The sequence below is a fragment of the Numenius arquata genome, chromosome 9 (assembly GCF_964106895.1).
Source record: "Numenius arquata chromosome 9, bNumArq3.hap1.1, whole genome shotgun sequence".
NCBI lineage: Eukaryota > Metazoa > Chordata > Aves > Charadriiformes > Scolopacidae > Numenius > Numenius arquata.
In genome coordinates, this window is record NC_133584.1 from 2,732,629 (window position 1) to 2,749,210 (window position 16,582).

Genomic DNA, 16,582 nt, shown 5'->3' on the forward strand with positions numbered 1-16,582 from the left:
TTTTTTTTTTTTTTCAATAGTTTCAATAGTTGATTCATCCGCAGACATATGGATATGGTATATGAAAGAGCATTTCTGAAGTGTGGAAAGTTGTGCAACTTCTGTGTGATATGAATGTACATGTTATGCGTTTCTTCTTTCAAACAGCCAGAAAGTCAGCTTGTGTCAGGTTTTTCTGTATTTCTGACATAATAAAGGTCTAAAGGTAGAACAAGGATCGGGAAATAAAAGGTTTCTCATTGACAGAGAAAAAGCCATTTCAGACAGAGTGTAAGAATATACACGGATGTGTCTCTGGGCAGGTCTCGGGTGCTTTGAGTGTTCCCTGTTGAGGCTTCTTGTAGAACATCCTTGGTGATCCCCCTCCATCCCAGTATACTCCAGTGCTGTGCCGAGTGGAATGCTGGTGCAGTTTGCGTGTGTCATATTGTCACTGGAGACTCTATTGCTACCAGCTAATTGTAGGTAATGACAATTTTTAATGCTGTCTTGCGTGTGGTCCTGATTTCCACCCCAACCCTCTCTCCCCCTCCCCCCATACGTATTTGTTTCTCTTGAATTTTTTGAATGGGTATTTATCTCAGTTCAGCTCCTCTGTTAGATCTGAAAAGTGAACGTTATTGTAGAGCTGCTGAATTGTTAAAAAAAAAAATTGCCATACGTTGCTGTGGAACTGTGATTAAAAGAAATAACTTTTTCTCTGTTTATGTTCTAAGCGGGCGGCAGTAGAGTCACCGCTAGCTTTTGTATAGGCCTATTAACCAAATGAAAGGAAAGATTCAATGGAGTGATTAGTTTTCAATTTGGGCTTTTAAGACTATTGTCTGATGCGTTTTGCCGCCTAGTTACTGAGGGGAATATCCAGGATTTAGTTATTTTTAATTCTGGTTCGATTGGGACAGTCTTTCCAGATACTGAATCCAGATAAAAGCAGAATTTAGGAGAAAAGATACTGTGTCCTTAAAAGGCTTTTGTAATTCACAAAGCACAACATCTAATGACTAAATTTGTTGTTAGAGCTCAAATAGCACCAAAATCTCAGAAAGCAGTATAAGCAGTGTGATCCTAAGAGGATTAGAAGAAGAACACGAGAGCACAAGTTCACATGAGGAGCAGGAGCGACTCAAAGCTCATGCAGAAAACGTTGTTTTAGCCGTAGCACGAACCCAGTGTAATTCCTTGTATAATGGGATAGGTAGGAGAAAACAACACAAATGTTGGCATTTCTAGCAGAAAATGGTTAAATATTTTTGTAAATAGCTTCTAGAGAAATCCTTGTTTTGAACTGATTATGTTTGGAAACAGGTAAGGAATAATGTTAGTGTACATCTGCGCTGTCTGTAACCGGATCTGTCGCTGTGCGGTGCCACGGGTGGTTTTATCTGTGGTTTCGTCTTTGTGCCACACAATTATTACTTGGTTGCTAACAGTGGCCCAATCTGTTCTGCAGCGTGGATTGGTGTTTGATTTTTTTGGTGTAGCTGTTTTGGGGTGTTGGTTTTGGCCCTACAGATGGGAACTGCCTGCCTGGTGCAACCTCTTTGCCTGGGCCTTTTTAGAATTGTAGTCATAGAGTTGTCTCGGTTGGAAGGGACCTTTAAGATCATCAAGTCCAGCCATCAACCAAACACTGACAAGCCCACCACTAGCCCATGTCCCTCAGCACCATGTCTGCCCGGCTTTTAAATACGTCCAGGGATGATGATTCCCCCACCTCCCTGGGCAGCCTGTTCCAAGGCTTGATTACCCTTTCAGTGAAGAAATTTTTCCTAATATCCAATCTAAACCTCCCCTGGTGCAACTTGAGGCCGTGTCCTCTCGTCCTACCTAGCCTGTTCCTTGGGAGAAGGTCTCAAGAGTTCATGTCTTCGGGTGCTGCTGTCCCAAGGAGATGTTGTTGGGTATTGTACAGAGCATTTGGTGGGGTCAGTCTTGTGCAGAAAAACCTAAGATGGGCAAAGCTGGTGAGCGCTGGCTGGGAGCAGCTCGGTTCACACACAGCAAAATCTCATTTCTTTGGAAGTTGAGGGGAGCAGTGTTTGGTCGATGTTGAAGGCAGGCGTTAGTCATCAGTCAGTGGTGAACCTCCAGACCTTCTGACATGACGGATCCAAACTCACAAGCTACTGTACATTCCCCAGTTGTACTTTATCAACTTCAAGGGTAGCTGGTGGATTATTTTTAAGTGTTACGTAGTGTGGCTGTTACACCTGGTCAATGGTTTAAGGTATATGAAGGTGAGAGATAGGCTAAAATCAATAAATTATAGCTGTCCCCTGCATTGTTTCAAGGTACATGCCAAAATGGCAAAATCCAATAGGATAAATTTGGAAAGAGAACAGCTGCTGCTGAGGTATTTGTACTCATACTTGATTCTGAAGAAGGACATCGCAGAGTTTTCTAAATGTTTATGAGTCATTTCGAGCGCTCTTATTTAAAACTGGAGCCTACAACCAATTAACATGAGTGAGAAATGAAGCGGAGTCAGTGAACCCTTTCTTTTCTCATTCTCTGCTCTCTTGAGTCTTTGCTTCCAGCTTCTTTCCGTGTCACTGCCCTGTTTCAGATAGAAAGCGAAGGACAAGAAGCTTCTTCCACGGATCAGACGGAAAGGTTTCCTTCTCCGGCTTCGACGATAAGTACAGCACTCGGAAGATTGCACAAGGGCAAAAGGGTGTTGGAAGGAGACAGTTTGGGCAGTGTATACCAAAGAAAGCCTTTTTTCATTGAAGAAAATGGTTTATGTTTGTGCAATCATCCTTTTATTTATGTTTGCCCCGTTCCTTCCCAAATGAAATAACCCAAACCAAGCAGCGTGCTCAGAACAGGGCAGCCGAGCCCTCCTCTGTCTTTCTCCACGCTCGGCTTTTATAATGATCTATTCTGTTCTTAAAAGGAGAACACAGATATTGCTCGGTTGGTGTGTTCTGTTTTTAAGGAAAATTCTTATTATAAGCAAGTGATGTTTGTATACGGGGTCTGCCGAGCGAGGTGATACAGCTTTTCTCTGCTGGTCTGCGGCTCCGGCTGTGGAAAAACAAACTTTCCGAGTAGCTGGGCAAAGAAAAACCGTGCGGCTGGAGGAGTAGAGTTTTCCTCAGCCTATTTACATAATTTCTGTGGCATCAGTATAACTAAGCAAGGGAACAAGAGCTTCTTTGCAAATTCTTTCAATTCCCAGCATTCCTGCATTCTTCAGCATCCTCTGCAGCGCCGCTTGCACTCCCAAGATTGCCTTTCTGCCCGCCTCAGTGGGGCGGTGGCATCTTCTAAGAATAAAATAAACCCAACTGTTCCAGCCCTTTTTTCATCTGGGTCCAAAGATGGCTTTATAATAAACCATTTCACAGAATCACAGAATGATACGGGGTTGGAAGGGACCTCTGGAGATCATCCAGTCCAACCCTCCTGCCAAAGCAGGGTCACCCAGAGCAGGTTGCACAGGAACGTGCCCAGATGGGTTTTGAATGTCTCCAGAGAAGGAGACTCCACCACCTCTCTGGGCAGCCTCTTCCAGGGCTCTGCCACCCTCATGGGAAAGTTCCTCCTCGTGTTTAGATGGAGCTTCTTGTATTCAAGTTTGTGCCCGTTCCCTCTTGTCCTGTCACTGGGCACCACTGAAAAAAGACTGGCCCCATCCTCCTGACACCCTCCCTTTAAGTATTTATAGGTGTTGATCAGATCCCCCCTCAGCCTTCTCTTCTCCACACTAAAAAGACCCAAGTCCCTCAGCCTTTCCTAATCAGAGAGGTTCTCCAGGCCCTTCGTCATCTTTGTAGCCCTCTGCTGTACCCTCTCCAGCAGTTGCCTGTCCTTCTTGAACTGGGGAGCCCAGAACTGGACCCAGTGCTCCAGCTGGGGCCTCACCAGGGCAGAGCAGAGGGGCAGGATAACCTCCCTCGACCTGCTGGTCACACTCTTCTTGATCCACCCCATCCTACTGCTTGAGCTTGAAAATTGCACGCAAGAACTTTGTGTTGATCATGAGCCCCGAAAACCGTATTCTTTACTCCTAGTAAAAGTTTTGAACAGTTTACGGATGCTTTGTACGTAGTTTAATCTAAAAATAGTTGGTTAATAGTTTATTACTCATTCTGTCCATCTGTCCCCTTCCCTTCTGGTTGAGTGGGTGATTAGATTATTTCCTAACAAGAAAAGTAGTCTGGCAAGTATTTGTATGGAGAGCAACCACTCGGGGATATTAGTGTGAATAAAAATCATTTGTCATGACTGAATAAAAATGGGTAATTCAATGGATGGAGTTAACGCATATTTAGACATCTAAATGTGTTTGCTTATACTTAACTATTTTATTATTAGATGCAGAAAATTACTATTGATATATAAGGAAAATTACTAAAATGTAGGAGAACGTGGATTTTTTTTGATTATGTTTTGATTTGGTTTTTGAAGATAGGAAAGATTTCTCTTGAGTATTGCACTAGGAAGGCTTTTATTACGTCCACGTTCTCAAATGTAGCCAGCAACTAGTATGAGCTGGGGTGGTTTCTTTTAATTACTGAGGTCACTGCAGGAGTTTGCGCTACCTGGGTGCATGGGGACACCTGTGTACATAAATGGAGTTATTTAGTGCAATATCTGTTAGGAAAACATTTCTATTTTTTACTGGTTTTTTCAGTGGATGTAACCATTTTGGAAGTGAAACCGCGGGAATGTTGATTTTTTTATTTGGGGCTTTTCAGAGTGTTTAGAAGTCGGTAGCTGAGGTTTATTTCCAGAAAGGAATTTGGCATGTGCAGAAGATGCTGTAAACTGCCTACTTTACCCGGTTAACTTCCCGAAGCCTTTTCTGGAGAGCAAAGGCAAAATCCAGCCATCAGGATTTTTATACACAGGTTGTCTTGTTTGTTGTACGCTCCCGCTGAATGGGTGCGACTGTCTGGAGGTCTGACGGTACAAGTATTCATTCGCCGGGCTTATTTGTTCAAAAGTCTGTGTTTCAAGTTCCCCGCAGGAGCGGTTGGGATGATGTGGGTAGCGGCAGGATGTATCCAAGCTCCCATGTCTATTTCCAAAGCAAAAGGGATCGTGCGCTGCGCGCAAATTCAGTGGAAATCGCTCAATTCCTCTGACGGAAAAGGCTGCGAGAGCCACGAAGGCCCACACTTGATAACATTTTATTGTGTTAAGTGTTAATTCAAAATAATAAATATTAATGCTTCCTGTTCTGTCTTCTTATTTCCTTCTCAGCATCACCCTTCTGTGGCAAGAGGCACCTGTGAGGAAAACTTCCGCATATCAATGCACTGCCAATGGTAAGTACCTTTTTAACCAACTAAAGGTGGTGTGGTTCCTTCCTGCAGATAGACCCTAAGCTGTCTTGTATTGCAAATAGTATCTTTAGAATAACCACTCTTTAGTGGATTATATTAATTTTTTAAGAAAGATCTAGACCATTATTCTGTTTGACAAAGATATTGCAATTGCACCTGGATTTTGCCCTGTGGAAAACAGGGCAGCGTGTTAATTTTGAAGCGAGAAGTGTGACTTGAGAATAACAGCAGCTCATCCTGTTGGTGACTGGTTTTGTTTCCTCTTTTGGCCAAAAGCCTGGTTTGGGGCAAGCCGTAGCTGAGCCGAGTGCTCTATTGCCCCCAGTTGGGTGCTTTCTGCAGTTTGTTTCAGTACTAACAGCTTCTCCTATAAAAAAAAATAAATATAATTATGCAGTGCCAGGTGTATTTTGCTTTATCACGTTTGGCAGCACGAGACTAGTGAAGATAAAATCTTAGCTCAGATAGAAAGGGGCTTGGTTGATGTGATCTTATTCCATCTCTGGAAAGTGAAGGCTACAGAATACTGGAAGTTCGTATTTGTGGGCTGTCTTTCTGGTTTATTTATGCTTCCTGAGAGTTGCACAGATGGAAGGCAGAAGCGAGGTCTGGACTGGAATTTACTGCTCCAGCTTTGATCAAATTAAGCGGTTTTGGTATCTTGTGTTGTCACAGTTGAGGTGTACTGTGAGAATGGTAATTGCAGCATTAGCCTTAAGAAATAAATGCATAAAGTGGCGGCCTGCGTTTTGTATTTCAAGCATCTCTAGATCCTTGTGCTCGGGGGCAGGAGTAAAGGGATAATATTTCTAACCACTGGCTTTGAAAACTCAATTTGGGATCTGAGAGCTGAGCTGGGTACCGTTGGTTTGCACGGGAGTGTATGGATCCAAAGAATATGTAAATAAATTCTAGCCTCTCTTATACCTTTGCAACTCCATGGGCTTTGCCCCGCGAGGAAAAAATGACACTCCAAGGAGTTTGCTTGGATGTAACTGCTTGACTTTGAAATGTAGTAAGTAATTCTGGTGACTCTCGGAAGATGTCATGGGGTTGAACTGTAATGCAGCAAATATTTTGCAGGAAATAAAGCAAATACAACTCTGAAATCAGAAGATCTGCACCAAATGTGTATGTCATTTAACAGCCTGAGTTGGTATGTCTAACGTTTCTGTTGATTTGGGATGAATTTCAGCTGGTGGGAAGGGATTCGATGTGTGAGAAGGTGTGATTTTTAGCTGGTCGCTTACCCTGGTCTTTTCACTTTCCCAAACTGGAACTAGCAGCACTTTCAGCCTTTTCTGGGTTTTTGTTTTTTTTTTTTTTTTCAGTTTTCGTCGTTGGCGTTGACATTTTTCCAACAAAAAGCTACTCTGATTTCTTTTTATTTTGTATTAGTTGAGAATGGTTTTAGTTATGATTTGAAATACAGGTCTGTATTACTGCTTCTCTTAAAAACATGACTCATTCCATATTAACCTAGTCCTTATACTTCATAAAATTTTAAAATACTGAGAGACTGTACTTCAAATGTTACTGCATTTTGTCCTAATTTTCCCCCTACAAATTATATTAGAAATTCAGAATTGCACGGTCTCAAAGGCATGCTAGTTGTTACAGCGATCATAAAACATACTCAACTGTTACTTGGAGTGAAGTGAAATACTCCCCACTCTTTTCTTTAAGGGCCGCTTTTGTGCTATAAGTTGTTATATTTTATTATTCTAGTGATTTCTAAACAGTCACTCATCTCTTAATTAACTTTGAAACAGTTTGAACGTAGATTTAAGAGACAAGCTAGACATGTTCTTCATCATCCCAAAAGTAATCATAACTTAATCATGTTTATAGTAAAAAAGACTTTTATCAGTTTTTATTAGGTTGTTTTTCTGTCTGATGTTCGTAGACAAAGTACGGGCCAGAGGGTGACCTTAAAAAAGCAGTTTGTGATGTTTTCCCGAACAAGACTTGGTTTAACTTGGCTCCCCCGTGTTCGATACAGATATTTCAATCAGAAATACTTTTCTGATTCCCTTGAGAAATGATACTGGCATTTTTGATCGGCTTTTTTAGTCGTGATTGTCAGTTCCATATCTTAGTACTCCAAAATAAAAAAGTAAAATGCAGAAGTTACACATGCTCTTTTGTTCTTTCTCTGCCTTTCTATTTTGAAGGTAATTACAAGATGTTTATTTTTTGCATCAATGTGATATGTTAAATGATAATTAACTAGGGTAAAATGTCAGTTACTCCTTAAAAATACTGGAATTGTTGGCAATTTTTATTTTTTTTAAAATTAAACATTTATACTGTGATACAGCCTGCTAGAAGAGAGTATGTTCAACAACTTCAGTTGATGTAAGTTCTCCTTCCCATTCTTCTGGACACCTGTAATGTTCCCCAGAGTCCCAAAGGAAAGATGTGCAAAGGCTTAACAAAAAAGGCCTGTTAAGTGAAGGAAAATTAGTGTACAATGCTACTTTTTCTGGGATTTCAAAGGTTCATTTAGAGGCTGATAACTGGGTACTTAATCCGTGGTCACAAGGACCCATGAATGTGTTGGAAATAAAAATCGAAAGTCCTGGACCTTTGGCCGAGGCAAGAAAATCACGTCAGGCTTTCCACAAAGGCTTTAGCACATGAATTTTCTTGTTACATGTTGGAACAGGCAGCTTCTCTGAGAGGGATTTTCATCAGACTTTGCAAGGCTTCTCCTGCGAGTTTTAGAAGTAGAACTAACTGTCTTCTACCAGCGATGGAAGCAGGTGTGTGTATTTAAATATGTGTGGCTCTATATGGGTGTGCTTGCGTGTGCATTTATCTCTATATATGTATATTCACATACGTAAAAAGGCGTGTGCAAAGCCCAGGAACTTAGAGAAAGCTGGGAAGTACCAGTTTGTGACCGTCACACAACAGCTTGCTGTCATGGATTTAATTTCTCAGGAAGTAACCCAAAAGGGCTATGGAAGAATCGTAGTGAGAAAGGCAACACAGTGGCCTTCTGAGAGGCATCCTGAAAAACACTCTGCCCAGGTTCTCGGCTCCACCTCTTACTACATGGTTAGTGGCAAAGATCAACTCACTGATCAGTTAAAAAGGTCTCCCGTGGAAGAGAATAGAGGATTTTATCATTTATTACAAGCTGACACAGGCGAAGGCTGAGGACAAGCAGTGAGCACAGAGTTACTTCGTCTCCAGGAAAGCGGGGTCATCAACTGCTAAATCATGTCCTCAGTCTCTTGAGGGAAATACAAAGTAGGTGCTTTAAATCCATTCTTTTCAATGTTGTCTACTTCTAGGTGGATATGTCATATTGTGCTTTGAAGTTGTAACCCACCCATTAGGTGTTACATCAACTGTTGTACGTGTAAGAGACCTCTTCCAGGAGAACAGCTCTGCAGGCAATGAGTTTCTTGGAAATTCCATGGGTGCAACACCTCAACGTGATTATCTGCCTGGCGGATTTAGACCAGAAACGGCAGGAGTGGTTGGAGGAGCTGGGGAGGATGAATTAGTCACTCCAAAGAAAAAGGCATTCAGTGAAGGGAGTGGAAGATGTCTACAAAAATTTCCACAAGGCTTTTTCTTCAAACCCCTTTGTGGTGCCTTCTGTAGTGTCATCCTGCGACCTTTACCACTCCTCAGAAGACAGCTGACGGAATAAATGAATATAACTATTCCACGACAGCTAAACCCATAGAATCATAGAATGGTTTGGGTTGGAAGGGACCTGAAAGATCATCGAGTTCCAACCCCCTGCCCTGGTCAGGGACACCTCCCGCTGGACCAGGTTGCTCAAAGCCCCATCCGGCCTGGTCTTGAACCCCTCCAGGGATGGGGCAGCCACAGCTTCAATGCTGATCACCTAAATTGTGATCTATCTGCCAGGTTAATCTTCTGCCAGTCCATTATGTCAAAATGGTTTCATGCAAAGGAAGACCAGCAAGTGAGAGGACAGGAGCCTGCACCCAGAACTGGAGGAGCTGGGTTTGGTGTGGAAGCCCGGCTTCTGCCGGTGCCTGCCAAGGACAATGGGAGGTCCATGCTTCTGGCTCCAGGGTTTGCATGGGAATTGCAAAATTGACTTTGTTTCAACAGGAGCCGAATGTCATCTTACAGCTATTAAATGTGTACAAAAGACTATCTGCAGGTGGGCAGACCTTTGAGAGATGGTAAAGCTGAAGGTTGGTTTTCATTACCCTGAGAACAGGGACCCCTGCTTTCAAGAGTTTATGAAACTTGGCAGCACTTCAGATGTTGGCTGCAAGCGACGTGAATAGATGCTTCAAAACAAATAACCCTGCAAGACTAACGCCCTTATTCTTCAAATGCACACGTGTGTGCATCAGTGCATCTTCAAGTGTAGAAATAGTCCTTTTGGGATATAAATAAGGAGGACTCGCATGCATAAAGCTAACCAAGCTTGAAAGTGTTTTCAATGGCGGGGCCTAAAAGCGCGCGTGAAATTTATTATTGAGACTGTTGGTTGTACGGTTTACGGAGTACACCTTTAAAACTAAAAAAAAATAAATAGATGCATGTCTGGCAGTTTCTGAAATAGTCTAAGTGACAACATGAACTTTTGGACTGTTCTGCTCCTTCTAAAATCAATGGGAGCTGTTACCAATGAAGGTGAAGTACAATGTATTTTGTCCGATGATTTGTTACAGCTGAACAGTGATATTTCAGAGTGTTCATCCATAAATTCTGTTTATTGGATCGGTGTGAATTAGCTGATCTAGTGGTATATGTGTTGAAGAGGAAGCGCTAATAATGTGATACGGAAGAAAAATTGTGGTGTGGTAGGGTGCGTACTGTGATAAGCGTTAAAAAAATTATGTACTGCTGCATTCTGATCTATTTTTGAAAGGGTTTTTTAATTTTCTGGAGTTTTTTTGCAGAAAGCAAGTAAACACACTAGTGAGATCCCGTTCTGATTCAGAGGGAAAACATCCCTTGCCTCCCTTTTCTACCATTAGCTAAACTTCGCTACTGAATGAATCAACTGAAAGGGAAACTGCTGTCTTTAAAAAATTTGAGAAGTGGTGGCTCTATTTTGAAGCAGCGTTTGCCAGAGAACTTTCTCTGCTGATTCTCTAAGTGTTTTACCGTTCAGAAATAAGCTTTGACTCAGAATTCTCGGCAGAATCATAAATATGTAATTATCGAAGCAGCCGAGAGATGTAGCCCCTGGCAGGTGCCCAGCGCAGTGCAATCACAGGAGCAAAGGGAATGGGGCCAGTTCCTCAAACTGGGGGGACGTCCTCTAAACCAGGATGAGGGCCCTTGTTGTTGTTTGCTTATTGCCATTCCCATGGTTTAAATCTTAAATGGGCCCGAAAAGAGGCTGTTTCTGTTGCAATAGGTTGTTTTAGGTTACAGCTTTTTTAATCTGTGGGTTTTTTCCTTGTCGTCTTCCTCCTTCTTCACCTCCCCGCCTTGGGTTTTTCTGTCTTTACCATTTTATACTGGTTTTAGTTCAATAGTTAATAGCAGCAGTAGAAGTGCAGCTAGCATTGGATTATATCTTCCTTGCTCAGCGTGCCATCTGCTTTAGAGGAGAGGGAGATTTTATATTTCTGCTGTGGGTTCACTGCCGTGTGCCTGTGGTGAAGATTGTGTGTCCTGAAATGACCCTTTCCCCGCTCTAATATGTGAAAGAATTAGAAATACAGCTTTTCAATGTTCTTGACAGTTTGAATGTTTTAAAAAATGTGTACGTGAAGTAGGATGCTGTAGAGAAAACCAAAGGACGGGCTCTTTTGTGTCCACCCACGTGAGCGTTACCTTCCGGAGAAGAGCAGGGCTTATTTCACAGCAGATCATGTTAATGTGTCACTTCCACAATCAGGTCTTCATCCTGGTTTCCTTGTTGTCAACAGAAAGTTGATATTAGTTCAAGTCAATAAAAGTAAAAGCTGCCCTTAGTCTCCATGGTGTTGATGCTGGGAGTTAACGAGTGTTGCTGCAGAACAACAGGAAGTCTGTAGGTTGGTGGGGGGGAACGATACTGAATATACTGATTTTTATTTGCTTGGGAGAAACTGAGCCCTGCTGGCCACCAACGACCAGGGAACCCGCGTCTGGGTGGCCACCAACACGGATGCCAGATCTAAAAGTCTGTACTTCTGTGCCAATTCTCTAGTTCACCAAATAAATAGCAATAAAGATTGTGGTCGCTGGCTTAGTGCAGCCGTATTTGGAAATGAAGGTCATGTGTGATGTTCTTGCTGTGATTTAATGAACATATATCAAAATCTATTCAAGATAAGAGAACCGAATCCTCCCGGGGTTGATATTTGACATACGGATGTAGGATTGACATCCATGAATTTAATATTCGCACAAGTTGGAGGCTATTGACGTCAAACGTGAGCCATAGTTGGAATATTTGTCCTCATTAATGATTTTCATGAATTTTTCCCCTTTCGTTTAATTTCTTTTGGCTGTAGGTGGACCATATTTTATTATGGTCTGCAGGTGTTTTAAAAATGCTTTATTGTTTTATCACGTGTTTAGGTGTTTGTCATCTATTTAAAAAACAAAACAAAACAAAAAACCCTGTAGTTTAAGTTCATCATAAGAATATGAAAAGGAGAGGAGTTTAATAAAGTAACAAACTGGCAAATGAGCTTTTATGAAATCAGCCATTTCACTCCTTTCTAAGCTTTATTAGCATAGTTGCCAATTTTTATGAAAACAGGCGTGTACTTCTGAGTGAGGAGAATGCAGTGAGTCTAATAACGCGCATCTACGAGGGACTATGAAGAAGTGATTTTACGTGCATTTTTGTTACCGAGAATGTAAACTAAAGTCAGCGACGGCTCAAATGAATAGAGGGCAGCTCAGGCGTCGGAGCGGCTGCTTTTTTCGTGAATAAAAGAAACAAATTTAAAACTATCAGGTACATAACACACAAATTAAGGGGAAAAAATAGACGGTCAAAGGTTAAAGAGGGAATGAAAACACAAGTTTTATGGTCACAAGATCAAATGAGGCATTAGTTAATTTTCCTTTTTTTTCGGTGCGGTTCACCAGGAGTTCAACTAATTCAACTGAGTGATTGAACTGGAACAGAAAAGAGTGCCAGAAAAACTGATTACTAATAATATAAATGGAAAAAATAATCAAATGAACTTAAGACTTGATGTCAGCACTTCACATTAAAATGTGTTTGAAAAGGCTGGAATTCCATCTGAGTTGCATGGAGCCTGATTTACATAGAAAACAAATTTATAACAGCTATTCTCGCAACGGTTGATGAATTATTCTTCTAATGAGCCATCAAAATCGGATTTAACCAAGAAGTGGCTGAGGCGCAGAAGGTGTTTTCTGGAGACTGACCATCTGGGAAACGGGAAGGAACCTGAGGAGCAGGTTCAGGGTATCTGATCCCAGGGACCCGCCGTGAAGAGACGACTGTTAATTACATAAATTCCAGATGGAAGCAGCCTTAGAGATGCTGGGATTTGCTCTGACGAGAAGATACTGTACGAATTGTTATTTCCTACCATGGGCAGCCCCGAGGTGACGTGTTGCTCTCTGGGCAAGGTCGTTGCTGCCTTTTCTCCTGCAGAGTTCATGCTTTTTACGATAAAGTAACTGCTTTGCTTATGAGCTTGTGCCTGTGAATGCAGCTCAGAGCGGATTGTTGGCATACCTTTCCACTCGCCTAATTCCCACTTTCTTTTATATTTAACTTTTTCGAAACCCCAAATCCTTTTGTGCTGAGTCGTTCCGTTTGGGTTATTACTTGGATATCTCCTATGATGTGGTGGTTTACTGGAAACCCGGTTGAAAGTCCACCGCACTCAGTGGGCAGGCTCTTCTTGTGTGTCCTGGTTTTTGCCCAAAGCTGGAAGCCGTCAGGAATAGGCTGCTGTGAAGCGAAGTCTCTTTCATTGACCCATCCAGTTTTTTTCCACCTCTTTGCCGAAGGTGACTGAAGTTTCTCGGCAGGTCTGTCTCCTCGTAGCCTATGGGAACAAGCATTGCCTCTTTTTTTGGTTTTTCAGCCACACGCGCTGTGGTTGTCTCTATGGTGGTCCGTGTATTTCAATTGAATTTCCTTTTTCGCCTAACCCAAACTAAATAAACTGCTGATTTTTGTCTCGCATTATGATGATGCCGTGGCAGCTGCAGGCATTACCTAAAGGGGGCTACAGGAGAGATGGGGAGGGACTCTTCATCAGGGAGTGGAGCCATAGGACAAGGGGGAACAGTTTTAAACTGAAAGAGGGGAGATTTAGATGAGATATTAGGAGGAAATTCTTTGCTGTGAGGGTGTTGAGGGGCCCAGGTTGCCCAGAGAAGCTGTGGCTGCCCCATCCCTGGAGGTGTTCAAGGCCAGGCTGGATGGGGCTTTGAGCCACCTGGTCTGGTGGGAGGTGTCCCTGCCCAGGGCAGGGGGGTTGGAACTGGATGGTCCTTAAGGTCCCTTCCAACCCAAACCATTCTATGACTGTGTGACTACCCAGCTGAGGTTGGCAATACACCTTGGACTGTCGCTGCTTCTCATTTTAATCAGGCTGCTTTTTGTCGGACGTGCATTGGAGCATGTTTGGAAGAAGAATGAATGTCACGTGGCTTGATGTAACCCCGATCTTCTGAAATATCTTAGTCCTAAACACCCCCGTGTCTGGAGCTCATGGGAGCTCTGGGTTTGTGTTGGAAGGGAACTGAGGAAAGGTTGCTACTCTGCATTTTGTGTGTGTGTGTGTGTATATATTTATAATCAAAATAGACACATATGACTTCAAAATATGTATATCTTAGCAAGGAGTATATTCAGGCTAGAAATTGGAAAACAGATCTCATCCATCCATCAGGGGAGTAAGATTTTGGGATAATCTTCCCATAATACAATGTGAGGCAAAAAATCCCTTGCTAGTTTTGAGATGGACATTCGTTAATCCAGAGTGGGCTCAAGGGGGGAGCCTGGGGGTCTTCCCAACAAGCACAGCTGGTTTGTGGAATACCAAGGTTTGTCTTTGAAAGGTGAGAGCTTACTGTTGTGTAACTCGGAGAGAACATCAGCGCTCTTTCAGCTGGGTTCTGTTTTTGCCAGATTAGCAAATTTGACACGTAGAGAAGTAAATCACGTCTTCCTGTTAGGAACACGGGACAGAAACTGCCGCCTGGGAGAAAAACAATATAATGAATACGAGCATTATGGCTCAGCAAATTCAGAAGCACGGAACAGGTCTCGGACTCATTTTTTTGTCTGACTTGCAAAACGGTTTAATCTGTTATGGAAATGTCTTTGAATTTATGCTTTGAAAAGGAGTGTTATGTATGTAAATTCTAAAGCCTTCCAAAGAGAACTCGTGACATCTATACATAGTAAACCTATGGAAAAAACTTAGTTTTGGGGTTTGTAAGGTTCTGTTGTTACTCCAGGATTGATCTGGGAATTTTTGGACAAGGCACGAGTGGAGAAACATCAGCAGAGGCAGAGCTTGAGCGGAGAATTGCTGGAAGTGCCAAGTTACAGCTGCAGCGAGTGACATCTACTTAAAAAGATCTCAGCTATGCAAGACTCATCGGTTTGGAACCCCAGTGCTTGCTTTTGAAGAAAAAGCGCCGTAGCTTAAGCAAAGTTAATTGTTCCACATATTTTTGTGACTTATAACTCCATCCACTGGAAAATCCGCAGTGGTTTGTCGGCTCAGTGCTCTGGGTAGGGAAGGGAGCTTGGAGATCCCAGGAGGAGATCCGGGTCAGAGAAAAACACACTTGCTTCCTTATTCTTTTGCCCTGGCAGCCTGCCGTTTGTGTTTTGAACAGAGCTACCTCCCTGGGAATCTTCCATTGGAAAATGAATGCGTGTCAGAGTAGTTATATAGAAAAAAAAATTAAAAAAAAAAAAAAATCTAGCCCTGTGTCACATACCTCCTCTGGCTACACCCATGAAAATTGCCTAGAAGTCAACTGAAAGGGTCTGTTTGGGAACAGAAGTGGGTGAGACGTGATTGCCCGGTGAGAGGTGTTGGCAGCCTTTCCTTGGGTAGTTTATGGGAGCTGAGTATCACCTGGGACAAGTTTGGAAGATTTGGTGGCTCGTCCGCGTGAGCAACTTGCTGCACCCAGTGTCAGGGCTGAGAAACAATGGTACGACATTAACACATCCGTGGTTTTAGGGTATTTGAAGAGGAATTTTGTGGCTATTCTGACTTTAAATTCCCAGTGTGCTATACAGAGCCTCTGCTCTCCTATGGTAGATAAAACTGCTATAATTAGGGAACTCAGTTGAAGAATTGGGTGGGGAAACACTTCTATTCCTTAAGTCTAGTGGATTTGTCAATAGGTAAAAGCGTTCTCTGACTTGCTGTGTATTCCTAGAAGAATTTCACGATCGACATTGTGTGTTAAATGAAAAAAACAATGCTGTCAAAAAGTCGGGAGTATCCTAAAAGGGGGAGAGGGACGATTTTTCGGTGAATGCCAAAAAATCCTCCGAAACGGAGCATTTTGAAGAAGGGGTTTTGCTTCCTTTCTCCTGTGCTAAGTTGCAATGAGAGAAGCGACTGTAGGATCTGGAAAGCGTGGACTTTGCTGTAGGAAACGCATCTATTTATCACTTTTAACCAAATCTAGGCGAGCTGTATGGATTTTTTTAGTAACGCCTAGAAAAATCGTTTGTTTGGGGAATCTTATATCTACTAAATACTTGCGGAATGAAGAAAGCATCCAAGGCAGGCAGGAGCGTGTGTGTAATGTTTTGCCTCACACTAGAATAAAGGCTGCAAATTTGTAGAGCTTCAGCTCTTTTATAAGGCACTTTCTACCTCAGTACCTGTATTTCTGCCGCCCTCGCTGGGGCTGAGCCAGGACTTACCAGTGGGAGGCTGTTTGCTGTAGGTTTAGAAAATAAAGAGAAATCACATTCTCTCACTTCTAGCTGTATACAGGTTTTTTTCCGCAGAATATCCTTCTTATATAGCTCTTTATCTAGTTTTTTCGCACATAAAGCAAGGGCTAGCATTTAATCCTCGTTCAGAACTGCAAATATTTCACTGATAGGAGAAGAAGTTACTGAATTTAGATGGAGATGGCAATATTCAACATCGCATTTATCCTAACTCAGAAACAGCCGGCACTTTCAGGAATGCCTAGAAGAGCTGTGTTACATCTTGGCACTTTCATTATCTTTGAAGTCTCTTCAGTGTTTTTTTGTCTCCCACAGAAGAGGATTTTTTATTATTATTTTTTTTTTTTTTTTATTTATTATGGGATGTGCTAGGAGGACAGGCTCAGCAGCAGTGATGCAGTTGATCTGGAGGATC

General features: G+C 42.4%; 1 protein-coding gene across 1 annotated transcript in view; it reads left to right on the top strand.

The window, feature by feature from the left end:
- The first annotated feature begins 5,209 nt into the window (after positions 1-5,209).
- The window catches only part of TBL1XR1 (TBL1X/Y related 1), a 62,702-nt gene continuing 51,329 nt past the window's right edge, over positions 5,210-16,582 (top strand). The window contains exon 1 of the mRNA XM_074152942.1: positions 5,210-5,276. The gene's annotated coding sequence lies outside the window, so the exon portion shown is untranslated. The remainder of the gene's footprint in view (positions 5,277-16,582) is intronic.